This window comes from Pinus tabuliformis, chromosome 9 (genome assembly GCF_031772625.1).
Source record: "Pinus tabuliformis cultivar Carrire ecotype Pingquan chromosome 9, CPIR1, whole genome shotgun sequence".
NCBI lineage: Eukaryota > Viridiplantae > Streptophyta > Pinopsida > Pinales > Pinaceae > Pinus > Pinus tabuliformis.
In genome coordinates, this window is record NC_142307.1 from 1,813,283,879 (window position 1) to 1,813,310,690 (window position 26,812).

Consider the following 26,812-nt stretch of genomic DNA (forward strand, 5'->3'; position numbering starts at 1 on the left):
TCACGCGAGGCTCAGACAAGCCAATTTCTTCCCCAAAGTTGTGCTATAGAAATATTTATATTACTTATTTCTTAGGGATGGATTACTCATATATATATATCTATATATATATATATATATATATATATATATATATATATATATATATATAAGTTGGTATATGAATGATGACCTTTTCTTTCTGACTAATTAGATCTACTATGATAAGTTATTGTGTAATTTCTTTGAGCTATTCAATGTGTGCTAGAATGGGATTAACCTTTTACTTCTATTTCCTTCTTCCCTCTATGTGCTTAATTACTTATAACGTAGTTTAGTCAATTTATTGATAGGACGAACTTTGTCCTCTAGTTCTCAAGATTTAAATTGATGTATTAATTTTCCAATAGTGTGTTCTACTACCCAAACAAATATGTTTTGATATGACATTCTAATCTACAGTAACTCGTTTTCAATAGATCTATGAATTATGTTTGTATAAATTAATGGAACAAATTGTGATTTTCGCATGTCCATATTATAAATTGGTTTGATGTGCCTGTTCGATCATATGCCATAAACTTTTATTCTCCACCTGAATGACCTGCCCATTTGTTCTATTTTTGGTTTCTTTACGATGTCATATCTCCTGTGCCTAGTATGTATATAATGTGGCACTGAACTTTATTCCCAACATAATCGAACTTTCCCAGGTCTATAGAGTGTCATCGCTAAATTAGTTACAAGTTTGTTTAGCAATGGATCACATCTCTTCGACATGCTCTCTCGTCTCTTGTATATGGCTTAGGTATTCACGTTGCAAGTGTTTTAATAATTGAACATTGCTTTTACATTAGCATAGACTATCAATTTGTATATGATTTCTAGAAACCTTCTTTACCATTAGGTATCTAAATTTATCCATAGTTGTTCCTTATAATGGAAAATCCTCCCATTATAGAGTGTATTATAATATCAAAGTCTTTATTGTATCAATATGCGCAAATACTTGCCTATTATATAATGGTAAAAAATTCCTCCTGTTTATTTACCTTTGAACACCTACATGTGGTATAGTAGTAGGAATTTTTCCTAATCCTCAACACCTAACCCTTGCATGTACATATGGAACCGATCGACTTTAATTCCCTATAGTTTAGGAATATTTCTCAAACATAAAGCTATATAAATATATTTACTCACCTATCAATCATTCAGCTCAACGTATCATACTTACCCAAATCCATTACATGTCCCCTTGCACTTGTATCAAGGCATTTCTATTAGATTTATGCATAATCTAAAAATATGCTTTTGCAAGGAAGTAGTTAACATAAGATTTTCTTAATTCTAATTTTCATGCACGGATAAAATCCTCGTCATTTTATTTAAGCTCAAATCCTTTATCGAAAACTATCATCATTGAATTTCTCCTATCAACTTAATATCATTCAATTTTCCATAACATTACCTACACACAAAAGAATTTCCATGTACTAAAAATTATAACCATACTTTGAGAATAAGAGACTTAGAAATGATGCATGTTTCTCCACCCAACCTCGAACTAAATACCACCAGTTCTCCCCTGAGCTAACATGCTCTTTCCAGAATCAACAACCCCCTATTTATCCCTTTGAAAGGTATTTAATAGCTTTTCTTCATGATAGAGTTTCTTTTAATGGCATTCCGCTTTTGTGGAATTCTTTGTTCACTTGCCTAGGATTTTCCATAAAAGCCCGCCTTTCTCTCTCGCAGAGCTTTTGTGCTTTTCCACGTTTATCATCTTTATCCAGCTAAATAATTTAATGGATCTTTCTCTCCTATCCATTAAGCTTATCTAGAGTTTTATCATGAAGGCATGACAAGAATTTCATTGTTAAGTGTCTCAATCCCAAGTACATATAGCCTATTTATTTATTACTAATTACCCTTTTACATAATTATGCAAGTATATATATATATATATATATATATTTTTCCACAACGTTTCTTCCATAACTCAATCTAACCAAACAATACTATCGCCATAGAGGGATATTACATTCTCCTCCCCTTTTTTTAACACCGTCCTTGGTGTTTGTTGTCTAGTTTCTTTTTCCTCCAATCTTACAAGATGAATTTTCCACTTTTCATATTCTTGCTCCCATGCATCATTGAATTTTTTTTTATCCTGATAAAATGCTCAATTTTGTAGCCACATCCCATTTTCCGGTTAAGATACCACGGCTTGCACCCCAAGATCTCCCTCAATGTTACCTGTAGTGGTTTCCAATCAATTATATGGAGATTAGCTTGTACTTGTTTTGTAAGTAACGATATGTACGTAGAATTTGAAATTTCAAACGTGACTAAAATAAATACAAGTGTATGGCATAGTGCCAATTCGGTGGGTTATGTGTAGTTTTTGTATTTTATGAAACCCTTTTCATATGGTTAGATAAATTACATCTTTTCTCAACCGAAAAGAAACTACATCCTGTATTGCACTATTTATTTCACACACAACCATATTTTCTTTTTCATTTGGGATGACGAATCAACTTGAAGTCACCCATACTTTTACCTTCATTCCATGCCCTTTTTCTAGCATACATGTTGAATGTATATTTTATAATTCCCACCTGCATTCAACATACTATTCACATGCATCAAATAAGGTCAGCACCATGATCCTATATATTACCTAAGTGGACCCAAGGCCATGCTCATTATCATAAATATTTCTTATTTATAACTTCAAGATACAAAATTGTAATTTCCTTGCACATTGCTCATAGTATGATAACAATTAGCAAGGACCTATTTGTAGCATATTATAATTTAGGTATAGTTCTATCACCTGTGCAACTACTATTTAGCTATATATATATATATATATATATATATATATATATATAATTGTTGGGTTATGATTAAAATAACTTGCAAGTGGACTCAACTATGCCCATCCTTAATTTTTCACTGATACTAATGCTAGTAGTTAACCAGTATTTCAGTGTTCACCCATTTTTCCACAATGTATTTTGCATGGTATAACACTTTTTTCTTCTTTCTTCATTCAGCAGTGTCGAGTTCTAATTCCAATTTCCAGATTGTTTCATCCTTATCATTACCACTAATTTAGAGTTTAGTAGTTGTTTTCAAGATCTAATGTAATTTTGAAATCATTATTTTTGTATCCTCTCATCTGTTATGTAGATATCTAAAATTTTAGGTGCAAGTCATCATACATATGGTTCTTACATATTCTGGATTTGATCCCAAAATGACTTTAGTCAAGTCAATCCCTATTGTGTTGCTCTTTGTTTCCTTGTATAATTTTTATTTTGAATTTAATGACACTTCACACTCCTATTATTATTGGTATTAATATATTGAAATTTATAGTGCTCATATGTCAAGAAATTCAATCTAACTTCCTGAATCGAGGATACCACCAATTCAGCCATCGGTTTTCTTGTAGAAAATTTCATTTTGTTCCCAACCTTTTTTATTAGTTATTCAAACCATTACAATCTAAATGACTTTGGTATTTTAATTATCAGTCATATAGAATTCACAATAAATATGCTATTAAATTTTGGTTTCTTGATATGAATATTAAATATGCTCGAGATTTTATTTTATTTTAAATGAAGTCTTCCTTGTACCGACTTGACCCACTCTCTACTCCATGTAGAAAATAGGGTTCAGGTTCATCATGATGATTCTGCGTAGAATTCTTCTGACCTTCGAACTTCTACTCACTTGTTTCCTTGAGTTTCTAACATATCGGTTAGAACAAGGTTTTCCTATCAAAATTTTTCCTTTATATTAAGGAGTTCACTATACAAGATCTAAAAAACATCTATAATTTTTTTGTTTTGTTTATTATTTATGAATTTTTTACTTATACTCTTGGTGACGAACCATAATTGGTTTAATAGAAATAACATACAATCATTTTACCTCCTAAAATCACCTTCAACCCATCAAGTTTATTCTACATTTGGCATTCACCCTCCTTCATATCACACTTGGCCTACATGCCTTAGCTGTATTTTTTCTTACTAGAACCCTTAATTCTCAATATTATTGCAATTAATAGTGGTATGCTATTATGTTACGCATATATACCACATTATTCATAGGTCCTTCATCTATGTACCTACCCATTTTCATACATATATATATTAAAGAGGATGTTTAGTGATAATATGTTATCACGTAGGAGTGATTAGCTCTTCATTATAGCATAATGGCTATTCAATCAAGTGATATTTCCTCATTTTATTGATGGAGATACTATACCCTTACTCTTGATTATCTTATATATATATATTCCATGTAAAGCATATTGTTTATGCCAAAGTTGAATTGTGTTTACTTGGTTAGATGATCTTAAAGACTGAATCTATAAAGCAGGTGATCATACTCAAGTTGGAGGAATTTGTACCTAATGATGCTTGTATCCTCCATTTAATCCTTAGCTCTCATTCACACTCCTGAATATATTCCTAGTAGGGTATCTCAATTGACGTTGGTAGGCTCACAATACATTCCAGTGAACCATTACTTATAGATAACATGGTTTTTATACCATTAATTCTATATATTATTGTAATTTAACTATGAGCTAATATTTCTTAACTCCTTCTCTAAATCAATTTTCTTTCTATGTTGATATAGATCATTCTAATGAAGATTTAAAAAACATTTCAATGATGTGTTATTGAGTATGTTGAAGATGTGGAGGCGCAGCAGAGCAAAAAGTTGAGGCGCGAAAGGGTTACAGGTTTTGGTGGAAGGTTTAACCATGGAGGGGAGCAGAGGAGGGAGATTCACGCCCTCCTACAAGGAAGCGATAGCCAACAAGACCAAGATACCACCAGATAGAGGTAGAGGGAAAGTAGAGGAAGGAAGGAGAAATAGGGAAGAGGAAGCAAAAGGCTCCACATCAGAGGAGAATGAGGGCACAAAAGACAAGGAGAAAACTGACAAAAAACAGGGAACAAAAGACAAAAATCAGAAGGGACCATGTAAGCCCAAGGCTGAAATAATGCCTAGAGTAGTTTTAAATAATCCAGATCTGCAGGCATATAGGGAGCACATGCAGACATATGCTATCATATGCAAATTTATGGGGTTATGGCCCACTGAAAAATCTTTACAATCTTGGATCCGATACCACTGGAAGCCCAAAGGGAGCATTGATCTTCATCTGGGGTCCAAAGGTTTCTTCACTGTGGTGTTCACCAACTTCGAGGACAAAGACAGAGTGTTTGAAGGCGGGCCCTACTTCTATGATACAGCAGGGCTCTATATGAGGCCATGGAAGATGAACTTTGTTCCGGAGAGGGAAACTTTTACCTCGGTCATCGTTTGAGTAAGACTCTATTCTCTACCTCTTGATTATTGGCAACCAAAATCGCTAGCTGCAATAGGCAAGAAGTTAGGTAGGTTTATCAAAGCGTCTGAAGCCACAAGAAAGGGAAAATATACTTCCTTTGCTAGGATCTATGTGGAGATGGATCTATCTGGAGCTCTTTCGGATGAAGTCATCTTGGAGGCTTTTAATGAGGAATGGGTGCAGATAGTAGACTATGAACACATCCCATTCAGATGTCGTAGGTGCCATGAACATGGACACTTTTTGAGAGATTGTCCTCTCAATAAAGCAGAAAACAAAAACAGAAACAACACAATGAAAGACACTGACAACTTTCATAGAGTTGTCCATAAGGGAAAAAGTGGCAAGAAAGGGCCAAAGCAACATCAAGAAGGAGGACAAAAGGGAAATCAGAATCAATACCAAGTTATCGAAGTGGATGAAGAAATAGTGGTAGAAGATCAAGGAATGAAGGAGGGTTATGAGAAGACGGAGAAGGAATAAGATAAGGATCTGACACAGGAAAATGAAAAGTAGAAAAGGAACATGATGAGTGATTCAGAACTAGAAATGGATAAGGAAATGAACTAGAGTGAGATGGAAATGGAGGACAATGGGTTATAGGAGATTCTTGATAGAGAAAACATAGATCTAGAAGGATTCCTGAATCAGGGAACTATGGGAGGGGTAGAATCACTACCACAAGAAAGATAAATAGAATACAATAGCTATTCCTATGGAAAACATAGGCAAAGGGTTTGAAGGAAGTAAATAACATTGAAAGATAGAGTAACGAAGAAGGGAAAGTAGCAAAAGGGACTCCGGGGCTAGCACCCAGAAATACCGGAAGAAAAAGAGGCAGAAAAAATTAGAACGAGCTACTGATGGAATGTGGAAAGCTCATGGTAGACTTAGGTAAGATGAAAGATCTAACCAATTACTCTTTTACCAATTTTTAATTATGAAGTTCACAACTTGGAATATTAGAGGTCTAGGCAGTAGGAGAAAACAGAGAATGCTAAATAATAGGATGAAACAAGTAGCTCCGGACATAGTTTTTGTCCAAGAAACAAAATGCTCTATAAAAAAGTTAAATAAAATCCATAGTAAATGGCTCAGCAGATTTCAGTTTCTAGAAGTTAAAGCTGAAAACTCAACAAGAGGTATCCTCACGCACAGGAATCCCCTAAAGATTGGAATAATCAATGAAAAGGCATCAAGGAACTATTTATCAGTGGTCATACAACCTGTATGTGACAGGAACACCTATCTAGTCACAAATGTTTATGGCCCACAAAGGCTAGATGACAAAATCAGGTTTTTAGATTCCTTGGTAGATCTCCAGGTCAGGTATGCAAGGTTAACTTGGGTCATAGGAAGAGACTTTAACATGATAAGATCTCTCTCGGAGAAAAAAGGTGGTACAAGAGCTCTAAACAAGGATTTCGTAGCCTTCCAAGACTTTTTAGAAGACATGAAGCTAGTTGATATTTAGACAAACAATGGCCTCTGCACTTGGAATAATAAAAGAGGAGGGAATTCCCAGGTAGCCTTTAAGTTAGATAGATTCATGATCTCAGAGGATCTCATGCTTTTAGACAAGGGAATAATTGCAGGAATTCTCCCTTTTAGTGGCTCAGATCACTGGCCGGTGCTAATGGAGATCAAGAGCATAGGCACCCCAAGAAATAGACCTTTTAGATTTGAAAACATATGGTTATCAATTCCAGATTTTATCAGCAACATTGAAAACTGGTGGGCGGAAGATCTGCAGATTCAAGGATCGTCAATGTTCCTGCTACAAAAAAGATTAAAGCACATCAAGATGAAGCTAAAATTTTGGAACAGGGATATTTTAGGAAATATTTTTGCAAGAAAGAAATCGGTGGAAAATAAAATTCTGGAGCTCAACCAAACTTTGATCAAGGAAGGATTTGATAAGAACAAAAATGAACAGGTAGAAAAATACCATCTAGAATGGGAAAAGTTGTGTAAACAAGAGGAAATTTTCTGGAGATTGGGAAACCCTCGGAACCCATGGCCATGGCGATCTTAGAGCAAGCCACCCGATCTTCGATTCCAAGCTTTCTTTACTCCCCTACTTCTTCTATGAGCCATCTCAGAGGAGGCTCGTTTGTATCAGAGACTCTTATGAATAGAAACAGGAATCCTATGTTGAATCTCAATAGCGCCAAGAGCTCTGCAGAAAATGTAAGTGACAACACCAATTCTCCCAAGACATTTTGTGTGCCGGTGCCTAGAGAGTCGGGGAAAATTGCCAGGTATTCCCTAGTCTTCTATGCGGCCTGCACCATGAGAGGCATCCTCAGTTGCGGTCTCACCCACACTGTTCTAACCCCTCTGGATCTCATCAAATGCAACATGCAGGTCGGTAATGGGTCAGATCAGCCATTAGTAGAGGACAAAAGCGAGGCGGGAAGGCCGATCCGGACAGCACGAAGGAGTATATGGCCTGTGCATAATGTGACGGCCCAGTACCCTGCTGAACAGGCGAGGGTTTATGCCATCGAATGGGAGTCGGGTATAGAGACCCTACCCATAGCGGCCACGAGCCCTAAAACCTGGATCTCCCCACTGGATACAACTGCCCATGACAGAGCGGGTGGATCATTGACTCCCAGATCTGGCCTGGATCTACCCGATCCGGGCAACAATCGAAGAAAATGCCAAAATCCAAGAGATCTGGAACCTCTCTCGGATATGGAGTTTGATGGCTCAGAGCTGACAAGAAACGAGCCAACCCAGATTGCCAGGTCTGGGTTTCAAATCTTTGTTAGGACGCTAAAAGGAACCACAATCGCGATCTGGACTTATGACAACGACAAGGTTTCAGATTTGAAGAATAATATCACTGATCAGACTGGCTACCCGGCAGAGGAACAACACCTATTAAATGAGGGCATATCACTGTGGGAATGCAGAACCATGCAAGAATACAACATCAAGCCAGGCTCCACAATCATTCTCAATATGAGATTACGAGGAGGAGCCGAAGATGCTGGAACTAGTTCGCAAAGCAAAGGGTCTTTTATGGAAGCAGTGAAGGGAAAAGGAAAAAACCGCACAGTTGTCACTGAATCTCTAGGGCAATACATTGTAGATCAAATGCCGGAGAGCCCATCTATCTCCATCGAAATACCAGAGGTAAAATATATATATTCAGATCTACAAAAAAATGCATTTATTTGTAGATTTAATGGTTTTTGGCCTAGAACTGATGCATTGTATCAATAGATCCACTCGGTTTGGACAAAAAAGTGCCAAATCTGCCTATACCCTAAAGGGTTTTTTATAGTATGTTTTGATACAGAGGAAGAAAAGGAAACAGTTCTCAACCAAGGGCCATGGTTGTGGGGCAGTGCTGGACTTTTCATTACCCCTTGGTTTCCTGAGGTTGATGCCAACACACTCGTGGTATCAAGGATGCCAGTATGGGTTAGGCTGCATAATCTTCCTTTACATTTTTGGCATTCAAAGGTTCTAATAGCAATTGGAAATACCATGGGGAGAATGTTGAAGATAGACGGAGAGAGACACATAAAAGTAATATTTACTTTTGCTAGAATATGTGTCGATGTAGATCTTAGCCAAGGACTACCTGAGAGCATCATCTTGAATTTCAATAATACACAGTGGAAACAACCTATGGACTATGAGAATACAGCTTTCAGATGCCGGGGATGTCAACAAACAGGTCATCTATACAATGCATGTCCAAGCATCAACAAGAGCAAGCAACAGCAAAGGAAGCCGAAAGGATGGCAGAATATAAACGTTGTCTTTAAGAAGGAAACTACAGAAAAGAAAGAAGAACAAAATACAGAAAAGGATAAAAATCAGGACAATAAGGACAAGGAGATTAATGAGGAAAAGGAACAAGAGCTCCAGCTAGAAATAAGCGGTAACAAACGAAGTCACAGTCCTGAAGGATCGGATTCAGATAAGGAGAAACCAATGAGTACGATGGAAAACCAGCTAGCTGTAATTGACTCCCTTCCCAACATGGATGGTTGGCAAGAAGTGGAGAAGAAGAAGGGCAGGAAGACTTAGGCCAGCTGGGCTTCCTTTTTGGCTGCACTCCAGAAATTTGGAGCAGCTCGTTCATTTTCTGCTTTTAGGCAGTGTTGTATATTGCAGGCTGTATGATCTTCTTTCACACAACCAAATTGAATTCTTAATGCATATGCTATGTAACTTTTTATTTTAATAAAAAGTTCGATTTTTTTCTCTGGAAAAAGAGGAAATTTTCTGGAAAAAAAATCAAGAGTGCAATGGCTAAAAGAAGGAGAACACAACACCAAATTTTTCCACAGATCTACAATTGCTAATTGGACTCACAACAGGATCTCTTCGATCAAGAATGAGGATGGGCAGATCCAGCAATCCCATGAGGAAATTGAAGCAGTGTTAGTTAAACACTTCAGTGGTATAGCCCAGGAAGACATTTTAGTAAGGGAGCCTTTCATCAAAGACTTCACCAATCACATCCCTAAGTTGGTAACCAGAGAGGAAAACGATAATCTCAACAGACCTGTTACTGAAAAGGAGGTAAGTGAGGTACTCAAGGAAATGCAAAATGGCAAAGCCCCTAGATCGGATGGATTCAATGTGCATTTTTTCAAATTTTGCTGGAACATTGTCAAAAAGGATATTTTAAGGGTAGTGGAAGATTCCAGGCTGACCAAAACTATTTTGAAAGCTCTCAACACCTCCTTCATCGCCCTTATTCCAAAATAGGATAATGCCCAAATGCCAGAGAAGTATAGACCCATCGCCTTATGCAATGTTGTTTACAAGATCATTTCTAAGGTAGTGGCCAACAGACTCAAACCCTTGCTACCTACGATTATTTCGGGTGAACAATCTGGGTATGTGGAGGGTAGACAAATTCTTGATAACATTATTCAAGCTCACAAGGTGGTTCACTCATTGACTAGCAAAAAAAAGGTGGGTATGATAATGCAATTACATATAGCCAAAGCTTATGATAAAGTAAACATGACATACATCAGGAAAGTGCTTTTTGCATTTGGTTTTGATCACAATTGGATCAGATGGGTGATGGCCCTTGTGACTTCTACCAGCTTCTCAATTTTAGTTAATGGCTCTCCCTCAAATATTTTTCTTCCTTCTAGAGAACTTAGGCAGGGTGATCCGCTTTCGCCTTTTCTCTTCATCCTAATGATGGAAGGACTGGGGCGGTCCATTAAGCATGCTAAAGAAACAAGCAAAATTCAAGGACTCCAACTATCGGAGAATGGACAGGCTCTGACCCACAAACAATTTGTAGATGACAGAATGCTACAGGGAATTCCCATAGTCAAGTGCTTGCTTACAAAAAAATTATGAGCGACTTTGCAATGTCATGAGGTATGGCGGTCAATCTTTCCAAATAAATTTTTTTTTTCTTTAACACTCACATTGCCATCCAGAGAAATGTTTCCAGGATTCTAGACTTTCAAAGAGATTCCCTCCCCTCGAAATATTTGGGATTTCCTCTAACGGTTAAACCTTTGCATAAGAACATTTGGGAGCTGTTAATCAGCAAGATGCAAGACAAGGTCAAAAAGTGGACAATTAGTTCTTTAAATCTGGCTAGTAGACTAGTTCTTACAAAGGCAGTGCTCTAAGCTATCCCAGTCTTTATGCTATCAGCTCTTCCTACCCCAAAAAGGAGTCCTACAACAATTCAGAAATATCCAAAGAGATTTTCTTTGGGGCAAGGAGGAAACTAGGAAAAAATGGGCTTTAGTTTCTTGGGAAAAGTTCTGCTACCCTAAGAACCAAGGAGGCCTAGGAATGGATGACCCAGAGATTCTCAGTAAGGCTCTGGGAGCCAAACTCTGATGGCGATGGGTCAAGGATACTGAGGCTCAATGGGCAAGCATCTGGATAGAAAAATATGCAAGCTCCTGGCACTCCTCTGAGCTAATAAGAATGACGGGAAATAGGAAGGGCTCCCCTATATGGAACAAAGCCTGCGAGAACAAAGGAGTAGTGCAAAATAACAGCTTCTGGGAAATAAGAAATGGAGATCATGCACTTTTCTAGGAGGACAAATGGCAGAAAGAACCAAAACTTTTGACAGAGGATTTTTCAAGACTCAAGCAAGAGACAAATGACCAAGGACTAGTAAAGGTAAAGGACTTTTGACAACATGCTCACGATACTGAAAAATGGAGAACATGGAAAATAATAGATGGAAGACAGGATAGAACCCTCAACGACAAAGTAGAGATCCTAAAAAAGATGTTGGAGCAAGGGATGATTTTAGCCACTGAAGGGCAGGATCAACTAAGATGGGGTAATAACAAAGAGGGAAACTTTAATATTAAGGAAGCAAAAGGCATTCTCCTAGGGCTGGAATCATAAGCTCTGGTCAGATTGTGGCAGAAGCTATAGAGGAACATAGGAATGATGAAAATCAAGCTCTTTATGTGGTTGGTTCACCATAGGAAAATCTTAACCTGGGACAATATTAGAAAGAGGGGTATGTTGAGACCCTCCTGTTGCTAGCTCTATGAAGCACAAGAGGAGACAATGGAACATCTTCTCGATAGCTTCATTTTCACCTCAAGGATATGGGATTTTTTTGCCTCCATCTTCAATCAATTCGATAGAGACAGAGATAGTATCACAAACACCATAAACAATTGGAGGGATAATTTTTCGAAGCATGACGTTCCTAACTCTGCCTGGGCTCTCTTGCCAAGTTTCATAATATGGAATGTTTGGAAAGAAAGAAATAAAAGAATTTTCAAAGAAGAAAAGAACTCTTCTCTCTGCTTGTTGGAGCAGATCTTGAAACAGCTAAAAGAGACAGTGGGCACAACAATTAGGCATCTCCCCAAAAATCCTCCCTCAGAAACAGAGCTGAGAATACTCAGACAGTTAGACATGCAGGGGCTTACTCCTCAAGGTTTAAACAGGAAAATAATCTTAAAGGAACTGAGTAAGGATTTCTGGACCCCCCCCCCCCCAACCAGAAGGCCTTTTAAAGTTTAACATTGATGGAGCTTCAAAAAATAACCCTGGAATGGCTAGTTTTGGAGGAGATCTAAGGGATGAAACAGGAGACATCATCCCCCTGTTCCACTGTCGTTTAGGTAAAGCTACCAACAACATGGCAGAACTAATGGCTTTGGAGAAATGCTTAGACTTTTTGAAACATGACAATTGCCACAAGGTGATGATAGAAGTTGATTCAGAGTTAGCCATCAACGCAGCCAAGAAACTTAGTCATGGCACAAGACTGGAAAAAGTAAGAAAACATTGGCGGTTAATAAGGGTGCTCCAAAAAATTCAAATCCATCTTCACGGACTTCGTACTCTTAGATTCAACCATGTGTGTAGAAAGGCCAACAAATTGGCAGACATCCTAGCCAACCAAGGGGTCACCTGTACGGACAGCAGAAATTTGATGAGATGGCGAGAAATGCCGCAAAGCCAGCTAAAAGCTCTTTTCCACACCTAGGCGGAAGAGGACAAAAGAGTGTATCATAACAGAACTAATGAAGCAAGGATGCAATGAGCACTTTTTTGCGGGATTCACATGGCTGGTCAGACAGATCAACGGAAGATAGCACGATAGAGGAGGACTCTGTAGCTTTGATCTTTAGTTCGCCAAAAAGCCCTGAAGGTGAGTGCTGGGTTTTCACTGTTATGAGAATGGTCGAGAACATTAAATGCTCTTGTGGCATCATTTCCTATTCCTCTCATGGAAAGGCTGCTAAACCACTTCTTGGGTGGTTTTGGTGTGATCACACTGCTTTCAAGCCGAAGGTTGTTTTTTTTTGGGCAGCGATACCTTTCATCGCTCAACACGTGGAGGAGGGAAGGGTTAGGAAACCACGCTCATCGCACATTAAACTTCAATCAATTTCAAGCGTGCGATATTCTTCTCCACCGTCCGATTATTTCTCGTCCGATCAACGCTCAAGAATGTGCGAGGGTTTGGTGGGGTCGGAGGGTTGACTTTATGCTTCATTTTGAAGCGTTTGTTTTCTCTAGCATAGGTTTACTCAAGAATTTTGGGAGGCAGTGTTCCTATAGTGGTTAGAAAGCGGGTCGACATGGGGTTTTGGCTCGTAAATTATTTTATTCGGTACCCAAATGTGAGTGGTGGGAACTCTTAGGGGTTAGAGAGCTTAGAGACTTTAGTACACCTTACTTTTCATGGAATTATGAAATCATTGTAAATTATGTTTGACTTAATGAAAAAGAAGGCATGACTCTTTCTTAAGAAAAAAAAAAGATATAGATCATTCTACTAGTCTCTTATAGACACACCTGATACTTTGAAAGGTTCATATAAATAATTGATATCCCCAACTTCTTAGTTCAAGTGTTTATTTTATTTTCTCTTAATTAACGACGATTATTGTACTTGATACAATTTTACTGTGTCCAAGGAACATTTAGCCTTCATTTCTCTGAAAAAAAATATATTCAACACAATTTCCCCTTTAAAGTTAGTTTTTCCACCACTTGTGTCACTGATTTGAGTGATTCTCTCCACTCCTCAGTGCCTTTCACCACCTGTCTGAACTGATCCTTACAACATACTCAAGGCTATAGGTGTTAATAAACTTAATGTGGCTCATATAGTATTGCCCATTTTAAATTCAACCTGTGGCAATTTATATTTTTAGAATAGTGGCACAGAATTTCCATAGCAATGGAATTGATATCCTATTATTACCCAAATTATCCCTTATTCACATAACAAGTAGATCATGTTCATTATATTAAACACAATCTTAGTCAGGTTGGAAAAAAACAATGGTATCACCTTTTGATTTTGTATAAGACAACAAGAAGTTGTGGGTGCATCATTGCCACATATTTGATTCTACTTCCTCCTAAATCCAGCATGTATCTCTCCTTTCTATTGTAATTCAATTCATATTCTTTCAAATTTATCACTGCAACATCCTAAAAGATTCCATCACTAGGTCTTCGTCAATCTATTGATATAAAACCCATCTTATTACCAATATTATCTCTTGAATCTTAATTTTGTTTTTCTAATCCTAACATACCACATCCCATTAGTAGTGAAGAGGTCAAAACAAGGTACAAATTTTATCGAGTACCCTAAGCAAGACTTTAATAACAAGGGTTTCCATCTTATTTCCATCATAAGTGACTTATTTAGTTTTCTCATTAGACTTGAACATTCCTTCTTTTATTATGAGTGTCCTGTAATAATTAAGTGACATATGTGAAATTACCTCATATCTATCAATCTGCCAAAGCAAACCAATTTGTATTTCAGGGTTGATCTGCATCATTTTCAATTTCGATATCCCATGTATAACTTTTTTTTTTTTTTCAAGTATGAACAACTACTAATAATTTATGTTTTGTAGTCACGGGTTAGCCATAGGCTTGAGTATTGAACCCCGAACTTTGATACCACTTGTCATGTTCCTTGTTATAGCCCTTAATTTTATCTTTTTTCTTCACATAATGTATATTATTTCAATTCAGCAAGTATAATTGTATATACGTCCCATTGATAATTCACTTCCACTATTCAACTCTTTTTTATAATTTGAGTTCTCAGCGTACCTCTACCTCTTATTATAATGAGTTTGGATACCCTCAACTCTACTTCACATTGTATTCCTAGAGTGTATTGATATAAAACCCATCTTATTACCAATATTATCTCTTGAATCTTAATTTTGTTTTTCTAATCCTAACATACCACATCCCATTAGTAGTGAAGAGGTCAAAACAAGGTACAAATTTTATCGAGTACCCTAAGCAAGACTTTAATAACAAGGGTTTCCATCTTATTTCCATCATAACTGACTTATTTAGTTTTCTCATTAGACTTGAGCATTCCTTCTTTTATTATGAGTGTCCTATAATAATTAAGTGACATATGTGAAATTACCTCATATCTATCAATCTGCCAAAGCAAACCAATTTGTATTTCAGGGTTGATCTGCATCATTTTCAATTTCGATATCCCATGTATAACTTATTTTTTTTTTCAAGTATGAAAAACTACTAATAATTTATGTTTTGTAGTCACGGGTTAGCCATAGGCTTGAGTATTGAACCCCGAACTTTGATACCACTTGTCATGTTCCTTGTTATAGCCCTTAATTTTATCTTTTTTTGTTCACATAATGTATATTATTTCAATTCAGCAAGTATAATTGTATATACGTCCCATTGATAATTCACTTCCACTATTCAACTCTTTTTTATAATTTGAGTTCTCAGCTTACCTCTACCTCTTATTATAATGAGTTTGGATACCCTCAACTCTACTTCACATTGTATTCCTAGAGTGTATTCCACTCCTTAGAGTATGCTTTCCCATGTCCTTTATTACATGAGGTATCACCTTTCGATTGTTAAGTTCTTTAGCTCTGACGCAAAGGATAAGTCTCTTATTCCTAATCTAATGTCCTACCAATACATTATTACCCAATTCAACAAGAGACCCATTATACCTGTATCATTTTGGTAGTATTCTTCACATAATTTCGTATGTTCATAATATGACTCCAAGTGCAAAAGGTTTGCTCCATGGCAAATACCTACTATGCATTCTAGGTTCTTGTAAGACTATGGATGTTTATCATAGTTTATTAAAATAATCTCTTTAAAATAACTTCTTTTAATGATACACATAAAATCGAAAAGGTCATAAGTAACTTTTGATGACTAGGCACACTGTAAGACCAATATGCTAGAGGAACATGTTTTTACCACCCTCCTAATTACAATGTGTGCACCTATGAAGATTTAAATATTATTAGTTTCCTTATCCATACACTGCTCATTATTAATGTCATAGGGTTTACATTTAATCTTTTATAAAGTTATATTGATTAGACCCCCGCCCAAGCTTCCTCGTTACACTACCCATATTTACACTTCCAATGCACCATAAAATGATAGCACAGGTGACTATATGTACGGGTGGGTGGGTGACGAGTCAGTTCAAGCCAACTCCTCACCTGCCATGTGCCTATCACATGGGAGGGTATTCTCTTGGCTCTTCGTGGACGGTGCATATGAAATTCGTCAATCTAACGGTTGGTTGTGTTTGTTCCAAACCCTAAACCCTCTCACCCAACACTTATAGACTCGTTTCTTGTCACTTGTTGCGTGTCTGGTGTCTGAATGATGCCAAATGTTAATGGAGGAATCAAACAGATGCCCGGCTTACTCCAATTCGTCGTCCTCCATCCTTGCTGCTCCAAGCGTATAACTGTGTGTTTTAGGTTTTCCTGGCTTTCGACTACTTTTTCCATTATAGATTTGGCCTCAACAGTCATAATGCACCAAAACCATGTCTTCTAGAGGAGTCTTCCCAATTTCCACCATAAAATTCCCTCAAATTTATTTCTTCGAAGTATTATGGTTATTCAAATGTTGAGCTCTCGGTACCCTACAAGTCGCTTGTCTAGCCTTCAACCTATATTTCTTAGCCGGTTCTGGTATGGGTGTCTGATTGGGTGGAAAAACCCACTATAGGTGTGGTTTTGTTGTCCAATGTTTGTTCCACATTTTCACGAACAAGTATAATTTCCATTATCAAGTATTGGCAGCTAGACAATATTTTTCCTTTTCCATCTCGCTTTAATATGTTAAAATTTAAGTGTATGGTTAGGTAGCAACCCCATTTAAAAGGGTATATATCTTTCTCTTGTTGGCTTAGTATAGATACCTTCATCTATGCCATCCCTGGAACCCAAATTTTGTTGCGTGTTACTCACTATGCCGCTGAACTCTGGTCAGTATTTATTCCATCGTGTGCCCTTCAAATTCAATCCTTTTTCCCTAACCTCGCAGAGTAGTAGGTAATAGTTAAAAATAATTAATATTATTTTATATTAATGGAGAAAATGGTTACATTCTTGTAACGTTCTCCCTAGTTTAGGATTAGTTCCTAAAGTTTAGGGTTTTGGGTGCAACTTCCTAATTCCTAGTATTGTATTTAATGATGTAATCTTTTATTGATGAATAATAGAGTGTACGAGAGTGATCTCTCTATTTTGGTGAGTGTAGTCTCCAGGTGCAGGCCACACGTGAGAGCTAAATCTCTTTCTTTTCAATTCTGTTCACATTTTATCTTGGTATCAGAGCTCAGATTGGGTGAGCCTGATCTTTTGTCACCTTGTGGCTGAAGTGCCTCTTTTGTAGCTAGCTTACCTGTGTGGTAGAATTGCTTATGTGACCGAATTGCCTGTGTGGCTGGAAGTTCCTTTGTGGCCGCGTGTACACAAGAGCTCTGTGCTCAATTGAGCAGGTGGACTGCAGAACACCTCGCTCGGACTCAGATATTTTTTTTCTGAGTGGAAAGGATATTGGCGCATTTTTTGCGCTAACAGAAGTGCCAGAAAAGGGAATTAGCGCGGATTTTGTGGGATTATTCGCACCAGAGCGCCAGAACGTCCAATTGGCGCAAAATTTAAGGAGAAAATCATTCCACCAAAAAATACTCGCACCGATTTTTAATTGGCGCAGATTTTTTCGCTCGGGATCGCGCCAACACAAAGAGGATTTTTCGCTCACTGATTGAGGACGCACCAATCTTCCTTCAAGGGGATCTACGGGAAGCCTCAACTTCGTTTGGTGGTTTGCAAGGGGTGCAGATTGGCGAAGTTGCAGATCTATCCGGGAGAGGCAGATCGGATAAATTTTTTGATCCGATCGGATCTTCGGCTATATTGGAGACACCGAATTTGCTCGTTGGAGCGGGATTGCCAGACACTGTAGATCGGTGGCAGAGGTGACAGATCGATCTGAAAGGTATTATTTTTTTTTTATTGTTGGGTAGATTCAGCATGAGTAATACGATGGAATCTTACCTTAACGAGTCTCGTAAACTTAATGGATCTAACTTCACAAATTGGAAGTTTAAGATCCAAACCTTGCTCGAGGGTGCGAATGCTTGGTCCATAGTTACAGGCGATGAGCAGAAGCCGAATGGAGGGCCATAGGAGCAGGATTGGGAAAAGCGAGAGAACAAGTCCAAGGTCTTGTTGAAGATGTCTGTGAAAGACAATGTTATTGCGCACATCAGAGACTGTAAAACGTCCGCGGACATCTGGACGAAAATCAGAAGTCTGTATGAGACCCATAATACGAGCAGAGTCTTGGCACTCAAAAGCAAGCTATTTTCAATGAGGATGGACGAGAGGGAGACTGCTACTACATTTGTTGCGCAAATTAAAGATGTGAAAGACGGATTGGTGGCCATCGGAGTGGTGGTGTCTGATGAAGATCTTGTTGAAATCACAATGAATGGGATGCATGATGATTTTCAAACGTTCATCACTGGAGTGTCGGCAAGGGAGAAAGCGCCCTCATTTGATGATCTCACTGGGATCTTGCAGCAAGAGGAGGAGCAGCGGCAGAACTTGAACCCCCATAGTGATGATCTTGCGCTGATGGCGAAACGACGATCATCCAAAGGAAAGCAGTCACAGCAGCAATCAAAGCAGAAAGGAGGAACATCACATAAGAATCTGCATTCTCATAAAGGTATGCTTGCAAATCATTCTGAAAAGAAATGTTATTATTGTGGAAAGATGGGTCATATACAGAGAGAATGTTTAAGAAACAGGCTGATGATGCAAAGAGGAGGTAGGCAAATGCAAAGCACAGAGGATACTTTGTTGAGGAAGAAACTTCAGTCATGAATTTCGACTGTTCACAGTCGACTGTGCCCTTTCAGAATCTAATGAAGATGACATTTGGTATGTCAATTCCGGAGCATCCTCTCACAGGACAGGTAAAAAGGAATTTTTTAATAGTCTTGAAGAAAGTATAAATGGATCAAAAATATATCTACGAGATGATAGTGGATACGAGATTAAAGGTCATGGGGTGATTTCAGTTAAGTTACCAAATGGAAAAATTAGTAACCTTACAAATGTTTTATATGTACCTGGAATTGAGAAAAATCTGATATCTGTATCCATGATGGTTGATCAAGATATGCAAGTCGAGTTCTTCAAGACTCATTGTGTGATAAAGGATTGCAAGAATGAAATAGTTGCAACAGACATGCGAGTTGGAAGCCTATACAGACTGGATGCCAAAAGCATACCAAATCAAGCCATGGTTGCAGGAGGATCGACAGCCGAACAACTCTGGCATCAGAGGTTCGGTCATTTGAATTTGCAGGACCTCATGTTATTGCAGAAGAAAGGTATGGTCGAGGGACTCCCTATCTTTCGTAATGTTCAGTTAAATTGTGATGGTTGTGCCTTAGGAAAAATGCATAGAGAACAGTTTCTTGTGCATGATAGGAGGAAGGAAACAGACATTTTAGAACTAGTGCACACTGATGTATGCAGACCTATGCAAACGAGGTCGCTAGGAGGTGCATACTATTTTATGTTATTTACTGATGACCGCACTAGATATTCATGGGTTTATTTTTTGAACAAGAAAAGTCAGACTTTCCAGTGCTTTATAGAATTTAAAACCTTGGTGGAAAAGCAGTTTGGTAAGAGTATAAAAATTCTCCGATCTGATCAAGGGGGAGAATACAAGCTAAAGGAATTCATCAAATTCTGCAAATCTCACGGGATTGTTCAGCAGTATACAGTGCCACACACACCATAGTAAAATGGAGTTGCAGAGCGCAAAAAAAGAACCTTGGTGGAGTGCGCAAGGAGCATGTTACAAGGTAAGGGTCTGTCTAATATCTTTTGGGCAGAGGCTATTAATACTGCTGTATATTTGAAGAACAGAAGTCCTACCAAGTATCTTGGCTTCAAAACCCCTTTTGAAGCTCTATATGGATTTAAACTAGCAGTAAACCATCTAAGAGTATTTGGGTTAAAAGAATTTGCCCATATACCCAAAGCTGATAGGAAGAAATTAGATCCTAAAGCTGTGAAATGCATCTTTGTTGGTTATGGCACAGAATTTAAAGCATATAAATTGTTCAATCCTGAGTCTCCTAAGACATTTGCAAGCAGGGATGATGTAGTGTTTCATGAACAGGTACAGGAAGGGAAAGATGACGTTGGTGATGATTGGCACATTCCATTGTTGTTGGAGGAAAGCAGCGAGGATGAAAGAGAGCAGGAGCAGAAAGAAGAGAAAAATGAAGAACAGCAAGAAGGTGATAATGCAAGCCCAATTATAGCAGAAGAAAACAAATTTGAGGTAAGTCCCCTACCAAGGAGGTCAGGTAAGAAGACTCAATTACCATTAAAATTGAGAAACTATGCTTTGATGTCAAAGGTTTTGGACATTGTAGAACCCTCTAATTACAAAGAAGCTAGTCAATTTAAGGAATGGAGAGCTGCAATGAAGGAAGAAATGGAATCAATTCTTAGAAATGATACTTGGGATTTAGTTGAGCTGCCTAAGAATAAAACACCCATAGGATGCAAGTGGCTGTTTAAACCAAAAATGAATGCAGACGGAAGTATAGACAAGTTAAAAGCTAGGCTGGTTGCAAAAGGATATTCACAACAGGAAGGTATATATTTTGATGATACTTTTGCACCTGTAGCAAAGCTAAATACAATTAGAATGCTTATTGCTTTAGCTACTAAATGTAATTGGGAATTACACCAGCTTGATGTTAAATCTGCATTTTTAAATGGTGACTTAAAAGAGGAAATTTACTTAGTACAGCCAGAAGGATATGTAAAGCAGGGGCAGGAACATCTTGTTTGCAGATTGAAAAAGGCTTTATATGGTTTAAAGCAAGCACCCAGGTCTTGGTACGAAAAGGTTGATTCTTTCTTTGTAGAGTATGGTTTCCATAGAAGTTTAAATGACCCAAATTTCTATACCAAGTACAATAACCAGGGGCAAATTATTTTGATTTCTTTGTATGTGGACGACATGATTATAACAAGAAATGCAGATGATTTAATCAAAGGAATCAAAAGGCTTATGGCACAATTTTTTGAGATGAAGGATCTCGGAAGCCTTCACTACTGTCTGGGATTAGAAGTACTCAGAGATACTGGGCAAACTTTTCTTACCCAAGGGAAGTATGCCAGAAATCTGTTGGAAAAGTTTGGTATGGATCAGTGTAGAGCAGCAGCGACACCTTTGCAGTAGAATTTGAAATTGAACAGTGATGATGGCACTAAGGAGGTTGATGCCACAATGTACAGACAACTGGTTGGCAACTTGATATATCTTACAAAAACCAGACCTGACTTGGCATACTCTGTTAGTGTGTTGAGCCAATTTATGTCGAAACCGCTTGAAAGTCACTAGATAGCAGCAAAGAGCGTGTTAAGGTATCTTTGTGGTACTGTTAATTATGGTATTTTATACACTGATGTATCTGATGTTACTCTAGCAGGTTTTTCAAACTCAGACTGCGCAGGTAACCTGGATGATCGGAGGTCCATCACAGGTTATGCATTCCACATAGGTTCCGGGGTCATAGCTTGGAGCAGCAAGAAGTAGAGTACTATAGCCTTGTCTTCATGTGAAGCTGAGTATCAAGCATTGTGTGCAGCAACGTGTGAAGCAATCTGGATGAGAAGGCTTCTCAAAGAAGCAAGAAAAGAACAGAAAAATCCCACTTCCATGAAAAGCGACAACCAGAGCACCATTAAACTGGCATACAATCCAGTATTTCACAAAAACACCAAACATATAGACACTCAGTTCCATTTTGTTAGAGAGAAAATACAGTCTAAAGAAATTGTTGTTGTATATTGTAAAACTTGTGAAAATGTGGCTGATATTTTCACAGAGCCTCTTGCACGAGTGAAATTTGAATTGTTTAGAAAGATGCTAGGAGTCCAGGAGAACCCTTTCTCCATTAAGGGGGGGAGTTAAAAATAATTAATATTATTTTATATTAATGGAGAAAATGGTTACATTGTTGTAACGTTCTCCCTAGTTTAGGATTAGTTCCTAAAGTTTAGGGGTTTGGGTGCAACTTCCTAATTCCTAGTATTGTATTTAATGATGTAATCTTTCACTGATGAATAATAGAGTGTATGAGAGTGATCTCTCTGTTTGGGTGAGTGTAGTCTTCAGGTGCAGGCCACACCTAAGAGCTACATCTCTTTTTTTTCAATTATGTTCACATTTTATCTGTAATCACTTAGTTTAATTTTTCTACACTATTTCTCCAAGGAAGTTTCTACACTATTTCTCCAAGGAAGGGGAGTTTTATCTTTAGGGTATTCGAATGGAAATATCTAGTCATAGGTAAGATTTATTTTTATTTGGTTGAATTTTTTCTTGAATAATTATTTTTTTCCCGAACTGTTATACGCTCGTTTGATTTTCTATCACATGTATTCTCCAACTGTGTACGTTTTTAAATCTCCTTTCTTTTGCAACAACATTGTTGGATAATTATGCCCTCTAACGGCCCATACCTCGTTGCGCCCCAGGTTGGTTAAATTTTGCACCCCGATAACCCAAAGGAGTAGTGTAGCTATAATTTTGTTAGATATTTCTTTTTTAGGTTGTTCTGATATGGCTTGCTTCTATTTGAGTTATGATGGCCTAGCCGGCTTCAAACTATGGTTGTTTTAGCAGTGCATCAAACGTAATGTATATAAATACCAAGAAAATTTGTTTCTTGTTCCATATATTTGACTTGAACTTTCAAATTCTGAAGTAACGGTTTGGCCCTATTCTCAAGGGAGCAGTCAGGCCAATTTCTTCCTCAAAGTTGTGCTATATAAATTGTATATTCCTTATTTTTTAAGAAAGGGTTGTTCATTCATATCTATATATGAATTTGATATATCAATAATGATTTTTTCTTCCTTTTGATCTTTCACGCATTACAACTAATTAGAGCAACTATAATTAGTTATTTTGTACTTTTTTTGAGCTATAACAATGTAAACTTTGAAACGAAAACTATAAACTCAAAATGGTAACTCTGGCAAAAAAACCCAATAAAAATATCAAAAACAGTGCTAAAAATGAAAAGTGTTGATGGTGGAATAACACATTTTTTAGGGTATATTTTCAACATATTTTAAAAATGGCAGTGAAAACCAATTTTTTGTACAGAAATTGTCCAAAAAACACCTTCAGAACGAAAAGTCCTGATGTTCCAATAACATTTTTTTTCCAATGGTAAATTTTGTGAAAAAATACCCTCAAAACAAAAAGTGTTCACAGTGAGATAACAATTTTTTTTTTCAAGGGTAAAATTTCAACATTTCTAAATAATGGCGTAAAAGATTTTATCATGACCGCGAAAAAAATTCAAATTTCAAAAGAATAATGAAAACATAAAATAAAATAAAATAAAAAATTAAAACAATGAAAAAACACAAAACAAAAAAAAGTTAAAAAAAAATAACAAAACATAAATTAAAAAAAAAATCAAATATATAAAAAAGGACAAAAGAAATCAAACGTTAAAAAAAACAAAATTAACCTATAAAAAATAAGAATTAAAAAACTAAAAAAAACTTAAAAATCATAAACAAATAAATAGTAAGAAAAACATATTTAAAAAAAAGAAGGAAAAAAAATAAAAATTATCTTGTAAGCAATAAAAATTTTAACAAAACAAAAAAAAGAAAAATATGGAAAAGAAAAAAAAATAAAAGAAACTATAAAATTAAGTAGGTAAAAATAGAAAAATTAAAAAAAAGTAACAAAAAAAAATTAAATTACAATAAAAACTAGATTTAAAAAAATATAAAAAATTAACCAAAAAAATATAAACTATTAAAAAAAAAGTAAATACAAAAAACATTTAAATTTAAAACAAAATATATATTTTTTTTATTAATAAAAATAAAAACATTTAAATTTTTTATAAAAAAAAAAAATTCAAAAAAATTTAAAAACAATATTTTTTATTTAAAACAAAATAAATAAATAATTAGCCTTAATTTTTCAAATAAAATTTTTAATTTTTTTATTTAAAAAGAAAATAAATAAATTATGAAGTCCTACATTTTTTTATTAAAAAAAAAAAAAAAAAAAAAAAAAAAAATTTAAACATTCTGTTTTTTTTGTTTTGTTTTGTTTTGTTTTTTTCTTTTTTTTTTTTTTTAAATTGACCCCTCAGCCACTTCGCTGACCATGGTGGTGCGGCCCTAGGAGGAGGGGTCTGTGATTCTCATAATCGCCTCTCCAGCCTTGGCTTCCCGTGGTGGTGCGGCCCTTGGTGGAAGTCGCGCCAGCACTTATGACCAGGCGGTAGCGGGGCCTAATTTTTATTTTTTTAAAACAAAAGTTTTTTTTTAATTAAAAAAAAGTTGTTTAAAAAAAAATTAATTTTTTTCTAAAATTTGTTAAAGAAAAAAATTGAATTTTTTTTAGATTTTTTTTTTTTTTCAATAAAAAATGTACAGCTTAATAAAAATTAATTATTTAAAAGAAATTAAAAATACATATTTCTTTTTAAACTTTAAATGTTTTTTTTTTTTTTTAATTTGAAAAGATATATATATTTTTAAAATTTTCATATGTTTTTGGTTTCTTTTTTTTTTATAATTTGAAATTATTTTTGTTTTCTTAGTTTTTTTTTTTTAATATGTTTTTAATATTAATTTTACTAGTTTTTTATTTTTATTTTTTTTGGTTAATTTTCCATTTTATTTTAATCTAGTTTCTTTCTCTTTTTTTTCTTTTTTCTTTTTTTTGCTATTTTTTGTTAATGTTTTTTTAATTTTTTCTATTTTTACTTATTTTTATTTTCCAAATTGTTTCTTGGTTTATGAGACAATTTTTTTTTTTAACATTTTTTTTTTGTCTTTTTTATATATATTTTTATATTTGATTTTTAAGTAATCAACATTTAAAAAAAATAAAAATAAAACAACATGAAAATTAGTTAAGTATTCATAATTTAAAAAAAGAAATGAGCATAATAAATTTTAAAATGTGAAAAATAAGTCCTTTAAGAAAAAGGTATGTTACGTAACACATTTCAAAATTAGCATGTAAATCACTAACTTTTAAAAACAAATATTTATATTTGATACATAAGAAAATTTAAATTGTCAAAAATATATTCCGGAAAAAAAAATTGTGTATTCCAGATCACCACTTTTCAAAATTGGGTCACGTTTTTACTACCCCTACAAAACGGGTAATCATATCGGTTATTTAAAGTGTCAAAAGCCATGCTCTAAAATGTGTGTTCTGCTTCGGCACTTTTCAAAATCGGGTCACTTTTTTACTATTTTTATAAAATAGGCAACAATATCACTTCTCATTTCAAAATTTAAACTGTTCTATTTATTGCGTACTCTAGTGGGATTAACCTTTTACTGCTATTTCCTTCTATAGGTTTAATTACTTATATTATATCATAATTTGGTCAAGTTAATTATAGGCGAACTTTTCCCTCTCCTTCTCAATATTTAAATTGATGTATTGATTTTCCCTTGGGATGTTCCACTGCCCAAATAACTATGTATAGAGTGGACATTCTAATCCGCAGTAAATCTTTTTCAATACATCTGTGGATTATGTTTGTAAAATTAATTCATGGAAGAATTTGAGAGTTTCACGTGTCCATATTAAAAATTAGTTTGTCATATGTTCAAAAAATAAACGTTATTTACTGGGTAACCATGTTCGATCAGATGCTATCAACTTTATTCTCGGCCTGAATGATCTACCCAATTGTTGTTTTCTTTACGATGCCATATCTCCTGTGCTCAATATGTATATAATGTGGAATTACTGAACTCTGTTCCCCACATAATCAAACTTTCTCATGTCTACAGACTGTCAACGCTAAATTAGTTACAAGATTGTGTGGAAATGGATGAGATTTATTCGATCTGCTCTCTTGTCTCACGTATATTGCTTAGGTATTCACGCTGCAAGTATTTTAATAATCAAACATTTCTTTTAGCTTAGCATGAACAATCAATTTGTATACCATTTCTATAAAGATTCTTTACCACTCAGTATCTAAATTTATCCATAATTGTTCCTTATAAAGGAAAATCCTCCCATTACATACCATGCTATAATATCAAACTCTTTACTATATCACGACACACAAATATACTTGCCTACAATATGATGGCAGAAAATTGTTCCTATTTATTTACCTTTGAACACCTGCATGTGGTATAGTAACATTGAACACTTGCATGTGGTATATGAACAGGAACGATACCTGTTCCTAAACACCTAACCCTTGCATGTACATATGGAATCATTAGACTTAATTCCCTACATTTATGGACTATTTCTCTAACACAAATTTATATACATATATTTACTCACCTATCAACTCCACTTATCATACTTACCCAGATCCATTACGTGTCTCTTTCCTCTTGTATCAATGCATTTCTATTAGAGTTATGCACAATCTTAATATTCTTTGGCAAGGAAGTAAGAGAATATTTTCTTAATTCTCATGCACAAATAAAATCTGCTTTATTGTAACCAGGCTCAACTCCTTTCTCAACAACTATCATCATTAAATTTCTCCTATTAACTTAATATCATTCAAAATTTCCACGTAGC